At 46.8% G+C, this 19,627-nt stretch overlaps 1 protein-coding gene across 3 annotated transcripts in view; it reads left to right on the top strand.

Annotated features, from left to right (window-relative positions):
* SYT3 (synaptotagmin 3) overlaps nucleotides 1–19,627 on the top strand; it is a 630,220-nt gene that overhangs the window by 11,501 nt on the left and 599,092 nt on the right. For all 3 annotated transcript variants that reach the window (XM_085616126.1, XM_085616128.1, XM_085616130.1), the window contains exon 2: nucleotides 14–83. The gene's annotated coding sequence lies outside the window, so the exon portion shown is untranslated. The remainder of the gene's footprint in view (nucleotides 1–13; nucleotides 84–19,627) is intronic.

Here is a 19,627-nt window from a genome sequence, read left to right as displayed (position 1 = left end):
CTTCCTGTTACAGTGACTCCTTCTGCTGATAGGGGAGCACAAAAATCAAGACTGTCACCACAGCAGACAGGTGGTAGAGACTGGTAAGTTACATGTCTGCTCTCTGGCCTTTAGAGCTAACCTCTTCATTTATTACTGATTGCATAGCTGTATGTCTTTTTTGTCACACATTCCTGTTGGCACCATGCTCAATACGTAATCCTATTGTGTTAGATATTATGTATTGTCTTGCAAAATTGCCCTTAGATTTGCCAATATAAGATTAGCACTATAAGATATCTGTTAGGCCTAGTCTTACATTTCTTTTGCCCTCAAAATGAGTTTTCAAGCCATATACCTAGTATCTTCTTTTATGATTTACAATGACTTATTCCCCTGTGTATTTCCCTTGCTCCTGTCAGCTTCTGTCATACATCAACCCCTGGTTTCCACCTGAAGAAAATCAATACCAAGGACATCATATACCTTCCTAGCAGCAGATAATAGGCCGCCTAACTTCAGTCGGTCCTGTAAGTTTGGGAACCTATGGGGCATATTTATAATAACTGACGCATCCCTGCATATCAGCAGGGATGCGCCAGTTATTTTGCGCCCCAGCTCCGCCATCATGGATGCGCCGCATTTATAATGCAGCGCACCGTGGGGCAAAAACGGCACAGATGCGTCACGCATCTGTGCCGTAAAAGTGGCGCATTGCTGGAGTAGTAAAGTTAGGAGTCCTAACTTTAGGACTCCTAAACTGAGAAAAATCCTAACTTTAAGACTTTCGGTATTCACAGAAGGCATTTAGGAGTCCTAAAGTTAGGAGTTCTAACTTTACTACTCCTAAACTGAGAAAAATCCTAACTTTAAGACTTTCGGTATTCACAGAAGGCATTTAGGAGTCCTAAAGTTAGGACTCCTAACTTCTGTGAATACCGAAATGAGTAAGTGCCTTCTGTGAATACCAAAATGGTAGTAAGTTTAGGATTTTGTCTTAAGTTAGTTCTGTGAATCGGGCCCTGTAGGAATAAACCCCATTAGGAATAAACACATTATGAGTAAAACATGAGTACTGCACCCCAGTACCACAGATAAAGTGCACACAGCACCTTAGCATACACATTCAAATGACCCCAGGTCAACTGGCCTTCTGTGGGGCTCAAATGCCCTTTGTCCACAATGTCAGGGCACGATCCTAAGGATTTTCAAGTGCCCTTTAGCTGTCAATGCAGTCAAAGCAAAGTGCGCAAAGCGCTGCGGCAGAGCAGTATATCGCACTCCTTCATCATCAGAAATGGAGAAAAAAAATGCCTCACGTTGCAGCTGCCCGCTCTCTCTCGCGGTGTAGCTTTAGTAATTAGACCTGGCACCACTGTGCCTGGGGAGCCCCCTTTACTGGGGTTCGCCTGGTGCCGTTATCAGGTGCCACTATGCGGCACGAAGAAGATCACATGGGCACCCACCGTGCCTTTCCGGTCCCCTCCAGGACCTATGGAGCCAGAATTGCCCAAATAGAAATTGGCCCAGGTGCCTGGGGCCTCCAGGAGCGCCGACACTGCTCACTGTGAACCCCACTCACCGGGGCTCTTTGTCGCTTTGCTCTTCCTACTCCGGTCTTTTCCAACGTGGGGGAAGCTCGGCACTGGGAGCCCTCGAGACTCGGGTTGGGCCCCTCCTCTCGGGGCTCCTCCCCTTCAGCCCCACTCACCGGGGCTCTTCTTGGCTGCTCGCCAGAGCGAAGTAGGCTCCTGCCTGGCTTCTTCTTCCTGAGAGGGAGCCCGCAAGGTTCCAATTCTTCTTCCACATGCGGGGCTCCCACCAACGCACTGGGGCCCCGCCTTCCTTTCAGCACGCCCAGCCTGGCTCCAGCGACTTCCTACCAGCCGGCTGGCCACGCCCCCAACCAGGCACAGCCACCTGGCTTCCGGGTTGGGCCGCGGCAGGATCACGACAACAGCGGGTGGGCTCCCGCTTCTAGTAGCATAAAGGCGGGGTGGGCTCCTACCAAAAGCTCACCGAAATGTGGGGTGGGCTCCCGCCTCCTAGCCAGCAATGCGGGGACTCCCCACGTCGGGATTCCCTCAGAATCGATTGCAGCTCAGCGCTGCAGAGGCACAGGCACTCCTCCTGTCCTGGAGCCACCAATAATAAAGGTGCAGTGCTCACGAGGCATTGTGCCCCCAACAGTCCCAGGGCAAAGGCTGGGCCCAGGCAGGCCAGCACACAGGGCCCTCCAGCAGGGAGGCAGTCCCTCGTGGTGGTTCCTCCTGGGGCCCAGCAGCAACAAATCACCAGGAAGCACACGAAGCACAACCTTTTCATGGGGTCACAGCCCCAATATTTATACACCACTTTTTCTTTGCCTGCCATGGCACAGGACTTGGGGAAATCCAGCCTCAACTGGTTCTGGGGGGGTTAGGAGCACTTTGTTTACAGGGCTCCCACCCTCCTTTGTCAGGTTGGGGCTCTGTCATCAGACACTTCACAGGGGGGTGAAGCCAGCATTCACCTAGGCGGACACAGACCTATTCATGTTCAGGGGACTACTCCTCCCACTACTCCAAATGCAGATCTCCCATTCAGCCTAGCGCTGACTCACCCTGCCCTCCCGGGAGCCACACACATCTTACCAGCCCCTGTCACTCCAAAGCCAGACATGCAATTCACATCAGGCAGGCAGACACATAGCACACAGAAATGCCAACTTCTAGAAGTGGCATTTCTAAATTAGGTATAATAAATCTGCGCACACAATTGCGTAGTATTTATTATCACTATTCCAAACATACCAAACTTGACCACCCTACTCCTCTCATATCAAGAATTACCACTGAAAGACTTATCAGGGAATTTCCAATGTATTCCTATGAGAGGGCAGCCTCACAGCAGTGAGAAACTAAAATGGCTGTTTGTCACTACCAGGACATGTCACACACTTAAGGTACATATCCTACCCTTCACTTACAATGCACCCTGCCCATGGGGCTAGCTAGGGCCCACCTTAGGGGTGACTGACAGGCAGTAAAAGGGGGGTCACAGACATGGCACACACTTTAGGTGTCACGTCATAGCGGCAGTAACACTGCGCCCACAGGCCCCGCAATGGCAGAGGCCTGAGACAGGTTTGAAAGGCTACTTTGGTGGGTGGCGCATTCAGCGCTGCAAGCCCACCAGTAGCATTTAATTTACCAGGCCTGGGTATCGGAGATACCACTTTACAAGCGGCTGAAAGGTAAATTAAATATGCCAAACAGGTGTAGACCAATCTTTACCATGTTTACCACAGAGAACACACGCACTTTACACTGGACAGCAGTGTTAAAGTGCCCAGAGTCCTAGAACCACCAACACCATGTCAGAAACAAAGGCAAGGAGAATGGCAAAAAGTTCAGGGATGACTTTGCAAAAAGGGTCAAGTCCAACAGGGGGGCCATGACATGCATTACAACTTCATTTATGCTGAGATTTTTGAGCCATTCTCTTAATATTAAATGTGAACCTACAAGTCCTAGAATGCATCGCACTGTTGACTAACGTCCGTTTTTTTGAAACAATACTATATATACTGGGATTTTTAACATATACTTACAATATTAAAACTGAAACTACAAATCCCAGGATTCAACGCAGCTCTGGTTAAAAACCACTGTCCGGATAAGAAAGTTATACACGACAAGGGACTATGTTGCCGTTATCTACAATACACACTGCAGTTTGACAAAAACCTAGAGCCAGATGCCAGCTTCATGCACGCCACTGAGGCAGCAGACAATTAAGGCTCCGGTGTAATTTATCGAGAGATTCTGCCTCACCCCAGGCTGGATTTTAATGTAGAACCATAATGCATTCTAGGCGCTGCATTGAGATGAGACGAACACAGCTGGTACCAGTGGTTTGTTGGGTTACATTCCACGGACTGGAAATAATGTTCGTGAGAGAGTTGTGGCCAGCGTGTCACGGGCCCTAGTGCAAGGAAGGAAACATGCTCGCTGGCAGCTGTTAGATTTGAAAAATATACCAGTAATTAAGGTTCCGTGGGCCTTCAAGCCTCCGGGGCCCGGTGCCATTGGCACATCCTGCACCAACGATGGCTGGTCACCCTAATATACAGCATCTCCCTCAACTATTCACACAGAATGAGTGATCCCTTTTCTAAGCTGCAATTTAGCTGGTAGAACTTTGCAATTCTGCGGCTTGTCGTTTTTTTTTTTAATTCTATATTTATGCTCTCAAAAATCCCAGCACGTAAAATGCTGTTGGCTGAAAAAAACAGCTGTGGTCCGGCTAAATAAATTACCGCACACTACATGGGGCTGCTCGGCAAATACACGTAATTTCTGCAGAAAAGTGCCCTGGTGCGCGTGGACACGGCACAGAATCGGAGCTTTCATTAGCCTCTGGTCACGAGAGCGCTAGGCCTGCTGAGGAAAGCGCGGCTGCGCGTGCTCTAGGCTGAAACGCCAGGCCTGACTGAAGGTCACCAGCATGGCACGAGGCCAGCTGAGGGCCCAGCAGCCCCGGACCTCGGGTAACGGCGCGCTCTCTGCCCAGCCCTCGTGGCCAGGAGCGGAAACAACCTGCTCCGTTCCGCCGTGAGAAGCGGCGCTTCCCTCGACGGCTCTCCAGCCGTCAGGACTATATTTATTGACGTATCATTTATTTAGCAGTGCGATGCCAGGAATATTACATTTGCTGGAGGGACAGAGAGTCCCCCGAGCCCGTCAGTTCTGTCCTGGGGGCACCGTTGTGAGTGAGGCGCTGCAGAGAGAATGATTTCTGACCACTCTGCAGCACCTCCGAGCAGTAGCCCACGGAGAAGGCTGGAGAGGCTTCTGCTCGGAGGCTGATGAATGCTGGCGCTGATTAACTTAGAGCCAAATATTTATCAGATGAGACACACGGAAAGACACGGCATGCGTTTCGTTAGCAATTCATCCCTGTGCCCTGCCGCTGGCTGAGTATTTTGTTCGCGCTTGCTCCGTAGCGCAACGAAGCCACTGCAAGCCGTTCGCAGCGCTCTACAAATACACAATGAAATGAATAAAACAAAACATGCAGCCATGCCCTGCGGGAAGCAAAGTATTTTGACCCAGTTTCTATACTCCGGAGTTTAAAACGGTTTTTCTTTTTTTAATCAATTGAACATTGCATTTCTTTGTTTTTTAAATTCGTTCACTTAAACAGTTTTGAGTCATAAAACTAACGCAACTGGATGTTTGCCAATGGCGTACGTAACTCAAATTGACGGGGCCCTCATACAGAATGTGACGAGGGCCCCCTAAGTCTCCAATATCTCACAGATATTCATTGGCCTTTCCCTGAAGGGGGCCACTTGAAGCGTTGCCCCTTCTTCCCTCGTCGGTGGGGGCTGCAGGCGCCCTGACCTTTGCATCAGATGTTAGCGGATTATTGCAACCAAGAGGAGAGATGATGCTGCAGTGGATTCTCGCACTAAAGTATACAAAAAGGGATGGGTGGAACGCTTGAACTAATCTTGGCTACTACCTCATAATCCATTGATATTTTGCACACCATGTCACCTCAGTTTGGATTTAGCTATATTCAAATCAGTCTTGACCCTGCACCAATGGGAGCAGTCTAGCCTGAACTGCCAAGCCAGGTTCTCTCTGAACCAGATTACAAGCAACCAAGGACCGGTTCACCCCTGTTATGGGCTCATCAGCCAGGTTCCAGTGACACTGTGTGTATTGGACCCTCATCTGGACATATGCGTCCCACCCAAGGTGAAATACTAAAGTGTACACAAAGTGATGGATGGAATGCTTGAATAAATCTCAGCCACTGGTAATCACTCGGGCCGCATCCCAGTCCATTATTATTTTGCACACCATGCCACCTCAGTTTGGACCCAGCTATATGCTAATCAGCCTGGTCTAGGCTGATTTGTATATGGCTGGGTCCACACTGAGGTGAGCTGGGGGGTCAAAAACGATGGTTGGGATGTGGGCTGAGCGATTGCCTGTGGCTGAGATTAATTCAGGCATTCGGTCCACCACCTTGTTGTCGTTGCAGTTGATGTCCTAAGTGAGATGGTAATGCCCAGACATGGGTCCTGTGCAACTAGAATCAAGCTATACCTGGCTGATCATCCTTTATTAGGCGAAAACTGGTTCTATGTTGCTTGTATTCCGGTTCAAGGATGACCTGGCTTGGCAGTTCGGGCCGGAATGTTCCCATGATGAGTAGGGTCAAGACTGATTTGTATATGGCTTGGTGCAAACTGAGGCGACATGATGCCTCGAGCAGTTGCCAGTGGCTGCGATTAATTCATGCATCCCATCCGTCATCTTGTGGTTGTTGCAGAGTATCCTCACTGCACCAGAAAAGTCCCCCAAATTAGGGCATGCAAGTGAAGTGCATAAGGAAAACTTCAGTTGTAGCTTAGCAAGCAGTGACAGCCTAGCAAAAGCAGTGTCACAGCAACAACTTGAGTGTTGGAGCAGCAGGTGCAGTGGCACTGGGGCACTGTGGCCCAGGCCTGAAGGGCCCACTGAACCCTGTTTATTGCTGTATTTCACAGTTCAAACAGTGATAGGGGTGGGGCAGATTTCCTTCCTTGCACTAGGGCCCATGACACAGTGGCTACACCACTACAGCCTAGCAATTTATCATTCATGGCAAAAACCTCATTAGACAGTGATGTGTCGGTGAAAGCGTCAATGGCAGCCTAGCAAGCGAGGAGACATAGGCAAAGTCTTCAGTGGAAGTCTAGAAAGTGGCGAGTAGTGGCAAAGACTTAAATGCCATTGAGTGACTTGGAAACAACTAAATTGGCAGGCCAGTACTTGAAATGCCGTCTCAAGGGGTTTGGTGAAAGAAGAGTAACTAGGTTTCCTTACCAAGAGGTGTGGACTATATAATTAAGAGCATGGCTTAAAAAACAGGTTCAGAAAACATGAGGGTGAAGTCAAAAAGTCTGGGGATGACCCTGTAGAGGTGGCCAAGTTCAACATTGGGGTTTAGGGAGGCCAGGGAGGGATTTAGGGAGCTTCGTCACACACCCACAGAAGGGTAATCCAATTGCATTGCTCAGGGAGGGGACATGTAACTTACACTTTTGTAGTAAGCTTTCACTCTGGGTTTGTGTATACCAAAATAAATAAACTTACTACAAAGTATAAACTTACTCAACTGTGTAATTTACCTTTGTGAATCAGACTCTATGTTTGTAAAGTGTATCTACACCCTCTCCTAGGCTGTGAAGTAAGCCTATAATGCTCGATTCACTGTCCTTGGTGGGTGCGCCCAACACATTACTTGAGGAGGACATTAATGAAGAATCTTGGAGATAATAGAATATTTCCTCTCTGCACTTCAGATGGTTCAACTACCCTAAGCAGAATTCCATGAGTGCTGGAAATGCATCTGGCATATACTGCTGCAGCTTGTCAAACCAAACCTGAAAAGAGCTGGTGGCAGATAGGCTGCACAGTCTAGATGAACTGATTCACCAATATACCTGGCAGAGTTACCTCCATGAAAGATCGCCATAGAAATTGTGGTGGACTTTTGTGGTAAAGCAAGCATTGTGTGGCTAACATGCTGGTAAAACTGCCCATCACCTTACAGACATGAGATGCATAGCCACTAGCATTCCCCTCAGCGATAGGGATACATTTCCAGTGCCCAACTATTTTGGTGGCTGTTCCACTCCCAGTGATGGGTAATAGTGTATTTTCTACCAGAGGTTTTCTCCAGGAAGTGGCTCTTCAATGGCACTTTGGGCCACTTTACTCAAACAACTTCCGCCACCCTGGCCACACACTTTATAAATGGAGTTTTTTCGACTGGCACATGAGTGCCAGATTGATAGATAGAAAGTCCACCAGCAAGATTTTAAATCAGGCTGGACTTTTTTTTATATAGCATGAATCTTGCTGAAACCTACATAACATGAATCCCTTAAGTAAGTCGGGAAAAACATATGGAAGGAAGGTTCAAAATGGTTACTGAAAACCTGACAAGCTAGAGCTAGAAATGGGCCTTTGGAGAAGTTAGGAAATCCCAGCTGGACGAATTTAGGATAACCTGCAAGCTGTACCTTTTCGCTGACAGAAGAAGCTATCTTTATAGAAAATTGAGCAGGTAAGAAATCAATGTGAAGCAAACTCGAAATTTAGAATGGATTGCATATACTGCAGAATCGATGAGGAAAAGATTACAATTTACATGAGTTTTGTTCCAAAATAGCAGCATTTTTAGTCCAATGATCCTTGATATACAGGCATAAGATCAAGCCCTCTCCAACCCAGCAGTGAGGTCCGGCTGAGAAGAAGATAGAGGGTCCCCAGCAGAACACTTTTCATCCTAGACTGAAAAATACCCAAGAGAATAGCCAATGGGTACTATGGAGACAAGGGCATAAGTAGCAACTTGTACACAAATTAAAGGGCGCCATCAAAACAGACATTGGAAAAAACAAATTCGTCTCGGATTTATAATACCAAATTATTGGCTTTGCTCATGCTTTTTGGCAAGCACATGCAAACATGTGCCTCAAGATTAATGCACATGCATGACTGGCAATCTTGCAATGGGTTTTCTACTAAAGAAAACCCATTGCAAGATGGATTGCAATGCGCACATGCGTTTTGTGACATGAGCCCAGAACACATGCACTTGTCCTGATGCATGGAATCCATTTTGAATTTACCACTCTAAGATGCAGATGGTCATGTCGGAACTGTGACTTAAAATGTACAAAAAATTAATAGAAGATGCAACCAGCCTGTAAGCACTTTACAGTTGCTGAACCCTTGTAAAAAACATAAAATTAAAAAAAATATAATGAGGAGTGGGTCAAGAGGAAAAAGTAGCATGTGAGAGGATTGGTAGCAACCTACAACTGCTGGGCCCTTGCAAAAGGAAAAAAAATAAATAGACACACCTTTTAAAACAGGGAGCAGTTGGAGGGAGTGGTTGGAGGAAAAAGCAGGGAGATAGAGCAAGGAAACACATGCACCCTCATGAAGTGCTCAAGAGAGAATATCTTCAAATATGAAGTTGAAATATACTCCTGCTCCTTCAATCAGAACACTTTGAGACCAAAAGGCTTGAGGCAAGACAAACACGAGACTTGGGTGCAAAGCAGTCCCAAGAAGAGACAACGGAGATGGACAACAAAGTCATCCAATCCTGAGAAAGGGTCACTCATATGTTATGTATTGGATACAACAGATGTCCATTCTGTCTGTAGCCGAAAAGTAAAAACGATGAAGACTTATTCAGTGGCGGATGGTGACATTTGAAAGTGGTGGGCATAAACTTTTCTGTGGGAGTGCACCGTGGCGAGCGAGCGCAGCGAGCAAGATCGACCACCTTAGAGGGGGTTCGGGGGGGTTTTTCCCCCCGAGAAATTTTTGAAAAAAAAGTGGGTAAAGGGTGCATTTTCAAGCAAATTTGAGAAGCACAGAGACTAGAGCTGCAAACACACATAGAGCCCACTGCAGAGGGTATGTTCTTAGGTGAAGTCCTGCTGAAACTAAAATGCATTAACATTATAATCTCAGTTTCCCCACTTAACAAAGAGAGTCATCCCCAGAAAATGAGTTCCCCATCCTGTTTCTTCATTACATTTTCAGACAAAATTAGGAACATTCATACCCTTCGGAGTGTACTAATGCCCTAGGCACACACCCATGCACTAATGCACCCGTGCACCAATGCTCCTAGAACACACCTGTGCAATAATGCTCCACGCACACACCAGTGCACTAGCGCATACACCTGTGCACTAATGGTCCAGCCACACCCTATGCATTAATGCTCTTGGAACACACGTGTGCACTAATGTCCCAAGCACACACCCAAGCACTAATCCTCCAAGTAACACACCCATTCTTTGCTCAAACAAGACAGGCATCAAAGTATGAATGCATGTTAAATAAATGACTTTGTGTGTTTTCCAAACACAAAATAAATATGAATAAATACAGATAAGATGGCAAACATTGAATACGGATAAATACATCATGATTCCATCAGAGCAGCCACTCTCATGTCCGAGTGCTTCCCTGTTCTGTTATCGACCTGTAAACATTCAATTCAATACACGTAAGGGCCACTGCAGAAACCTACGGAAGAGGCAATTAACACATATCTAAGGCACTGTAGCATATTAGTGTGTTAAAAATGTTAATCATTTGCTTAATTCAGGATTGCATTTCTAGGTGAACTTTTCTCAACTTATTTTCTCAGTTTTGTAAAACACACAAAGGGAGGAAATACCAAATATACAGAATTGTATGCTTTTAGTAGATTTCAGAAGAAAGCATACATTTGTTGTTTTCAATCTTACTCTGCATCTATGGTTGCCTCCTCCCCACCCACCTTCCCACATCAATGAAACCCTCGGTCTAACCCTAAAACGGTACCTAGGCTGTGAGGCTGCAGGAGGGCAGTCCTGCTGAGAATTCTGTACGCCCTGCTGCACAGTTTTACAAACGGCATTCTCTCCAAGTGGGGAATATGCAGGCTCTAGAGCGTGGGACACCACCTCTTAAGACAGCAGAGCACGAAAATACACCTAGGTTAAAGTTTGGTACTGGTGCTATGTCTCCAGCCAAAGGACGGGGGAGGTGCAAAGCCAGAAATAGAGGGTATAGCGACAGAACAGTCTTTATCGGATTTAACATTGGAGTATTTCTCCCAGAGATTTGAACGGTCTCTCCGTGGTAGGGGGTAGGGTGAAGGGATCAAGCTTCTGTTTCAGCCAGCATTACTGGAGGGTCCCACATTTCATAACCCACAACTAGAGTCTAAATGCCCCCAGCACCTCTAGATGCCATCATTTGAGCATCAGCCTCCATAATTGTAGCATGTCTCACTTACCCAGCTTTTATCACTAATGTAGCATCTGCCCTCTAGGCCCCAATTATTGAAGCTTGGGCCAACAGCATGCTTACTGCAAAATCCCCTTTCTTAGCATCTTCAATAATAACAAAAAGTGCCTCATAATCCTCAGCCCTTGCAACATATACCCCAGCACCCCCTAATACAGGAGTGTGTGTCTTGGCTTCCAAACCTAATGCATGCGGCACCCACGTTCTCCCAGCATTTCCAGTAGGACCCGCTTTTGTAGCATGTGCCCTGCAACATCCCTAACAGCATATGTCCCCCAGGACCACTAGCTAAAGCAGTATGAACCTCCCTATTTCTGTTTGCATTCCTAGATTTTGCAGGCTGAGCCTCCCAGAGTTCCACTTTTCTGCCTCATCTCAGCATCCGAAAGAATAGCCGCTTGAGTCGCCAGCAGAGTTTACTTTTGCAGAAGGATCCTTGCAGCACCCCTAACTAATGGAACATGTGCATCACAACATCTCAAATTACTACTTGTGCCCTCAACATCCCCAACTATTGCAGCACCTGTCCCCATCGTTCCCAACTATTGCAGCACCTGCCTCTCGCATAAACTAATGAATGATATGCCCTCAACTCTAACTATTGCAGCATGTTTCTTCAGCATCCATCTACTGTCACGTGTTCTCACACATCCTGTATGAACTGCAGCATGTGGCTTTAGAACCTCAATTATAGCATGTGCCCAATATCTGCAATTGGAGCTTGTGGCCTCTTGGATCCTGAACTATGACAGCATGTGCTCAAAGTGTCCCAGCTTATCATGGCAACTGCTGCAGACTCAACTACTGCAACAAAAATGTGCAGAATGACAAATAACTGCAACGCATACCTGCATTATTTTACGACACTGCATTACTCAAAAGGTTTGTAGCTGGTACTTTCAACATTGCAAACCATTATAGCATGTATACACAACATCTCTAACTACTGTAGTATCTCCATCGACTTCAGCATGTGCTTAGAGATACGCCAGCTATCAAAGCATGCATTTCCATCATCCCCATCAAGTGCAGCAATTATCTCAATATCCGGAACAAACGCAGCATGTGCCTTACAGGATCGCCAGATACTGCTGCAAAGTATTGCAGAATTAAAGAACATCTGAATCTATTGCAGCATGCGCCCTCAGGACCTAGAACTATTGTAGCATGCACTCACAGCACCCCTAACTACTGCAACTTATATACTACGGTATCCCTGTTGCTGTCCGAGCATACAAAACCCCTAATCACAAAACAAGTCCCTGCAACACCCCCGAACCACTGCAAAATGGGCCTGCAACAATCCAACTCCTGCAACTTGTCCTCCAGCATCCCCATCTCTTGCACGTGCCTCAGTATCATTAGCCATTTCATCACAGAAAAGTCCCAAGAACCCTCAACTATTCTAGCATGCCATGTCAGCATAATTAACTATTGCAGTACGTGCGGACCCAAGACTACTTAACTGCGGCAGCATACATACCACAATCTCCAATTATTGCATGTCTCCAGCATTCTGTGAAAATGTATAATATTTGATAAAGTATCAAAAGCATTCCTAACTATTGCAGCGAGTCCATAATCAACATTATGCCCGCTGGTATAAGTATACATCTACCTTTATCTTCCTTAATCCAAGTGCGTGTGCCTTTTAGCTTTCCTAATTCTAACAGGTGCACGTTAAAGGCAAGCATCCATAATCCAGTATGCCCCCACGCTTCTATTCCCTATGCCATCTGGGACCCTCTCTTGATTCCCTTTAATTACCCTAATCACAGCCGGTGTATCCACTCTTGGGGGTGGTGCTCGATGCTTCCAGTACAGGGCGGGGGCAATACAGGAGTGTGGAAGATGTCAGCTCAATCTATGCAGAACAGGTGCTCAGAGTGTGCAGCCTATGGGGCAGGGGTGATTAGTGTGTTCAGTGTACGTACAAGGCAGAACAGGCGAGTGGACAATGTATACGTAAGGTACTCCGTGTGCACCCACGGTGACTGCTGGGTGCGTTCAGCGTGCACATGGTGTGTAGTTTACAAGTGCCCTTTGCGTGTTAGCGGTGTTGTGCAGAGGCATCAGAGAGTGCTCTGCGGCGCTGCTAATTTCTCTGTAAGGGGTTTAGGGGACTGATCGTTGTGTTCAGTGCTGAGTGTATGTATGCTCGCATACGTGGGTTTGGCGAGCTCCCCCAAACCCTGGTGCCGTACCTGAGCTCGCCCGGTGTCCGGTCACCACCGCTTCTCCGGTGACTGGGTGCAGCCAGGTGGTGCTCTTCGCCTCCTCGCTGGGGAAAGACAGGTTACAACAACTGAGCCGCGAGCCCTGGCTCCTCTCCCCTCTCCTAGGCAGCCGTGGCTCGTGTCTGTCGTGTGGGGGGGGGGGGGTGTCGCGCGGGAGTGTTTTTAAAAAAAATAAAATCCTACCTGTCCTGAGCAGGTCCGGGTCCGCGCTGCCTCGCCTCAGGTCCGTTACTTCTGGCGGCGCCGCCGCCTACACACTCACTCACTGGAACAGGCGCAGCCCATCTGACCCCTCTCAGCCAATCCTGGTGCTGGAGCAGCACCAGGATTGGCTTCGAGCAGGCTTACGCTCCGCCCGCCTACCCATTACGAGACCGAGGTTTGAGCCTTGGCTCAACCCTCGCTCTCCTAATGGGCATGCGCCAGATTCGGGAAACACTAGTGCGCATGACTGGGCACGGTGCAAAAATCGCCCCCCGTCCCCATTCATGCGCACTTGTGTGCTGCTGGCTGCCTGTCAGTCAACATGACGCCAGACCGCCCACCCCCTTCAGACTCTGAAGGGGGTGGGCGGTCCAAGTCATACTGACTGACAGTTCTTCTCCCTCACCGAGGAAGCTGCGGGCGCGAGGCGCGGAGGCGCGGGCGGGGGGGCAACGCCCCAACGCCCCCAATGGACGGACCGCCACTGGACTTATTTAGTGTCAGCCATATGTGTAGAATTTTTAATGTAATGTTATACTGTCCCACGGATCCACAAGACCTCGGCTGGAGGAAAATCCTTCCCCTACCTCACTGCAAAGACCTGGAACTCCCTCCCTCTGCATCTCAGGCAATCGCCATCACTGCCTCAATTCAGGAAGGACCTCAAGACCTGGCCCTTCGACTGAACTGCAGAACCCCTTCCCCCCAGAGCCTTGAGACACTAACAGGTGATTAGAGGTGCTTTAGAAAAACTCTGATTGATTGATTATGTTTTACAAACCGGTTGTATGACCTAACAACTACTGCCTAAACCACGACTGCCTTAACCACGAAGGCTAAACAACGAGCATTGCTAAACCACTACTTTCTAAACAACGACTTCCTGAAGCACGAAAATTCTTTACATTACTTTTCATAAATTTTTTTTAAAAAGCCATTCGCATGGAGGAAATTCAAAAAGTAGCATGCAATGTTTTGTGAAAATCGTGAAAACTGTGCATAACACTAATACTAAACCCGTTTCAAATGTAAACACTTCCCTCAGATTTTACTTTACACTAGGGGTATCCACCATGTTTTTAACTTTAAAATAAAGTTTGTAAATCTTACCTGTCTGCAAATCATCCGTCTTTTCATCTTCACCGGAAGGCACTACAGTCCGGAAAACATTGAAAAACGATCTTGCGCCTACATCAGTAGATTCGTCAAAAATAGAAGAGGGACAAAGATTTCAATACAAAGTTATTGTAAAGTGTGAAAATGTTACAAGAGGAACATGATTTCAAAAAAACATTTTTTGCATGTGCTTGAAAATAAAAATATAACACATTTTTAATAAATAGATTCTTTTCAAAGCAGAAATGCATCTGATTTTATTATTTTTCCCCCAGAATAAATGTTCATTTTTTTTTTCAAAAATGTAAATATATAGGGCCATATGTAGGAAGGCAAATACCGGTCGGTAACGGCCGATTTTCGGTAAATATCCCGTTACCGACCGGTATTTAGGCATTTGCTATGTAGGGGGCATATTTCAGGATTCGGTAATTTACCGAATCGGTAAAATTACCGAATCGGTAAAATTACCGATTCGGTAAATACCGAATCCTGAAATTAGATGTAGGAAACACTCTAATGAGTGTTGTGTAGGAATTAGAATTCGGTATTTACCACCAAATATAGGTTGGTGATAAATACCGAATACATTGCAAAAAGCAATATTTTGCTGAAATAAGAGTGCCATGTGGCAGACATACATGCCCTTAGGGCATGTATGTCCGCCACATGTGCACACATGCAGGAATCAGGGGTGCAACAGGGTGTCAATGCTACCGTTGAATGTGCTCCCCCCATTACCGAATCGGTATTTACCGATTCGGTAATGAGGCATACCTTCCCATTGATTCCTATGGGCCTCCAGGAAGGTATGCCTCATTACCGAATCGGTAAATACCGATTCGGTAATTACCGAATTTCTCCGATTCGGTAACATTTACCGAATTATTACCTACATACACTTTACCGATTCTTAAATACCGAATCGATAAAATTCGGTATTTAAGAATCGGTAAAGTGTATGCCACCTACATATGGCCCATAGTGTTTTTTAATGTATTCCTGCCTACCTTACAATGACAGAGCATTCCCAAAGACTCTGTTCCCACGATGAAAGCATGATGAGAGCAGACTGCTTCCCCACACTCCTTATAGTCTGCCACCCAGGAGGCAACACTGCCGAAGCTGAGTGGGTGGGGGTGGAGAGAAATCCTTGTTGCCCGCCATCCTGATTGCAGCAATGCCATTTCATTGATGAAGAGGAGTGGGTGCCAGAAAAAAAGGTGACGTGCCAATCATTGTGCCAATGCCATAGAGTAATGACATGCCTTTTGAGTTGCACTGCTGTGCAGTTCATAGTGATGAGGGGGGGGAGAAGAGTGATGTAACACTCCAACACTGTTGAATGGTGAGGAGTGAGGGGCGGACAAAAGTGCCGTAGTCCTCGTTGCAATACATCTTCGTTGTTGTTGAAAGTTGTGGTTTAGGTCTTCGTTGTTGTTGAAAGTCATGGTTCAGGTCTTCGTTGTTCGAAATTCGTTGTGGTACTGACTTCATTGTTAAGGTAAGTCGTTGTTCCAATTTCGTTGTTTAGGATGTTTCCCTTGCAAACCATAGTCTGCCTGCTCTCTGCAGCCGAGACCTAAAAAAGTCTTGGTAGGTGCCCGCCATATCTCTAGAACTAAACGGTAAATTGCTTGATCTGGATACAAAGGTAGAAATAGTAAATTTAGATTTCTTCTAGATTAACATTTTGATTGTTTTGTCATTTAAAAAAGCTGATTGATTCCTTTTAATATTTTTATATTAAAGAAATGTATTCGTTTACATATATTTTTGCACCCAAATTATTAGGTCAGGTAGCATTGAATTTCTAATACCATATAAATTACATCCGGCTGTGTGTAATAGAGAAGAGGGAAGGAAGAGTATTGTAATGTCAATGGAGGGATAGGAGAGTGCCCTCAGGACAAGAACCCTCACTCACCTTAGGTGACATGCTTCATCATATGGGTTCCCTCCTCACACCGAGGTGTGGGCTACAACTCCCCAAGGAAGGAGCTGAGGTGTTTTCTCAGAGATGAGCGTGTGGATAGTGGTGACTGAGGGGCAGAGTGCGGAAAAAAATTGTGAGTGATTAAAATTGTCTCTCTGGATCCACTAAAACGTTATTGGGTAGTCACGGGGGACGCAGTTAAAAAAGCAGGGGGACTAGGGATTAAGCCAATATATCCCTAGAAAAAGGTCAACATTTTCTGCCTATACTTGGTCCCCTAAAAGGATCCGGAGTAATTTGTCAGGACCCCAGATGGATAGTCACTCTGCGTATGTGAAACAAAGTAAATATACTGGCCACCACTGGAACTGGGCGGTCAGGTGTTCAATGACCCAATTCACTTCAAGGGCTTTGTCTACTGTGAAGGGATTAAACAACATTCAGAGAAAAACAAAGACATTTCACAGCATGTGCTCAATTAACTACGTCTGGATTATGTTTATCTAAAGAGCAATATAACAGACCAACTCTCCATGCTCATGAACGGTCTCGGCGTGCCTAACTGTGAAGAACATAGAGCATGGTGTATACTAGCCTACATACCAAATAGTGAGTTCTTAGATCTGACCAACCCCTGAGTGTGGGGGAAAACCAAGAAGTTCTGTCCTTTACTGTTTGGAGATGACACGATTCAGAGACTGGTCTCAAGGGGACCAGTAATGAGCTGCACACTTAGTGCTATGCGATCCTTAAAGTGTGTGTATGAGAAAAAATCACAGGTCTTAAGGGTTGATGAGTGCTGCACATCTCTGGTCTTCCACCCAACCGCATAGCAGTGGGGTTACTGCACGGCCTGGGTTCATCAATTCTGTTTTCCTCAGATTTGTTTGGGGCGGTTGGTGTTGAAATCCGAGTTTGGCATTTGACTCCATTCCAAAAAATACTGTGATATCTACTGGTTACCGGTGTAATATTTTAGTCTTTGATGGCAGACAGTACTTTCCGAAGTTCTCCGTCAGGGCACTATTGTATGTGAAACTAGACAGACCTGGAGAGAGAGAGGGAGATGCATAGAGGGAAGCCGCGCGACAGAGACACAGAGGATATTGTCGCATTCAGAGCCTTGCGATTTCATTCACTTTGGTAAAAGGATGATTTTGTGGCGCCTTTACCTGTTCTTTTCATCGGCGCCTCCAGCACACTAGCACTATCTGTGAACATACAGCATTAGCATCATGTGTGAAAACAGGGCACAAGCATCATCTGTGAGTACACTAGACTGGGTTTATCCTAGAGGCATTACCAGTGAATATGCAGCGTTAGCTTTATTTATGAATACACTGAATAAGTGCTGTGTGTGAGAGCACTGCACTTCCATTGTGTGTGGGTACACTGCATTGACATTATCTGTGAGCACACCACACTAACGGTGCCTGTGACCGCACAACAACCAATACACAAGGGCTGACCCAGATGTCCTCTATAGCTTATAAAAATTGGCAATTTCTTAAATGATAAATAATTCAATCGTATTGCTTTATTAACCTTTCCGTTTCCTCAAATTTTCTTGAAAATGCACCATTTGTCCACTCTTTTTTCAAAATTTTCTCGGGAGAAAACCCCCCCTGAACCCTCCGTAGGTTGTTAGGGCTCGCTCGCCGTAGTGTAGCACGACTAGAATTTTAAGCCTCACCACTTTCAAATGTCACAAGCCAACACTGATCTTGAAATACCCCTGCAACCTAATGTATGCGGGTATGACGACTTGTAAAGTTAAGATCAGGATCACCGAACACCGTGGTTCCATTAGTTGTCATAAGACAAACACCAAACTGACCAGACACGTTCAAGACCTGGGAAACACAGCTAATGACATCTTCTGGCTTGTACTGGACAAACCCCACTACACCACAAACATGGGTTCACGGGAGTCAGTACTTTTCTACAGAGAACAACGTTGGGTATTCAAATTGAAAAGTGTCAACAGGGGTTTGAATGGTGAGATACTATGGACCAGCCTGTCCAGATAATAGATAGGCCTGCATCTCTGGCTTCGGTACCCCCGGCCTTCTTGGCATGGGTGTGCATGCGTACTGGACCTCCCTGGTCCCACAGTGACACACGACCTCTCCCTCACATCATGCTGGCTACCCCTTCATATATGTGCATGGTCAACTACTCCAGATGGATAAATGACATTCAGTGCCCACATGCACTTTACCACACACATGTGGGCACTCCCAGACCCAGCCCACATGGTCTTCTGGCAATGTGGGCAAGGCGATCCCCCTCAGTGGACCACCTCCAGTCTCTCTGGGTTTCCGCCACAGCATCTTGCCATAGCCGAATCCCGCAGACTGAGCCCCCTTACTCAGCATTACACACTGGGACCCCCTTCCCTGTGGGACTACATTTCTCAGAATTCTGAGAACCATCCCTGTGACAAGCGCGCATGTCCATGCATGCACGTAACGCTCCCTGTCCTATTTTCTTCACTTCCAGGGTCCTGACAAATCCACTCTCGCCGGGATGTCTCTCCAGATGGTGCATCATACTAACACAGTAAGCACCTACACCTGGGCGGGTTTGTTTGGTTTTGTTTATTCTTGGGATTTTTGCATTCCTCCATGGGAGCTTGTGAAGCTCTCTTGTTCTCCGATCAATGAAACGGCACAAGGTCCGTCATAGATTCTCCACCCGCCCACAGGGTCCCTCAGTTGTCAGATCCTGGGTCACCCTCCCACACAGACAGCTCTCTGATTTGAGCCAGGCCCGTTAGTCCACACACAACACGGACCTACAGCTTCACCGTTAGCTATTAAAGCTCACACGCTGGCTCTGATGCGGAGACCGTGCACGTGCACTGGGTCATAGCGCACTTTGGCATTTTGCATCTTTTCCCCGATCCCTCTTTTCCCCCGTCCCTCTAACCTCCGTCCTGGTTAAACATGACAACCCTGCCAGGCAGTCCCCCTCACAGTAGGGGGACACACAGTAGCTTCACGGGAGGTATCCTGCTCACACATGCAGCAGGAACCCCCGCTGAACATTCTAAACTCCACCAGGATAGCCCTGTGCATGTAGCACTTAGGAACATGCACAAGCACCGTGCAGATTTCTGAATCCAGCACCACTCCCTGCACGTCCAGTAACACGCTGTAAAGAATGTGTGCACTGGGTGCATTGATGAACCCAGGCCGCTGTAACCCCACTGCTATGCGGTTGGGTGGAAGACCAGAGATGTGCAGCACTCATCAACCCTTGAGACCTGTGATTTTTTTCTCATACAC

Source organism: Triturus cristatus, chromosome 7 (assembly GCF_964204655.1).
Source record: "Triturus cristatus chromosome 7, aTriCri1.1, whole genome shotgun sequence".
NCBI classification, from domain to species: domain Eukaryota; kingdom Metazoa; phylum Chordata; class Amphibia; order Caudata; family Salamandridae; genus Triturus; species Triturus cristatus.
Note: the sequence above shows the minus strand (reverse complement) of the source record. Positions and strands in the feature narration are given on the sequence as shown.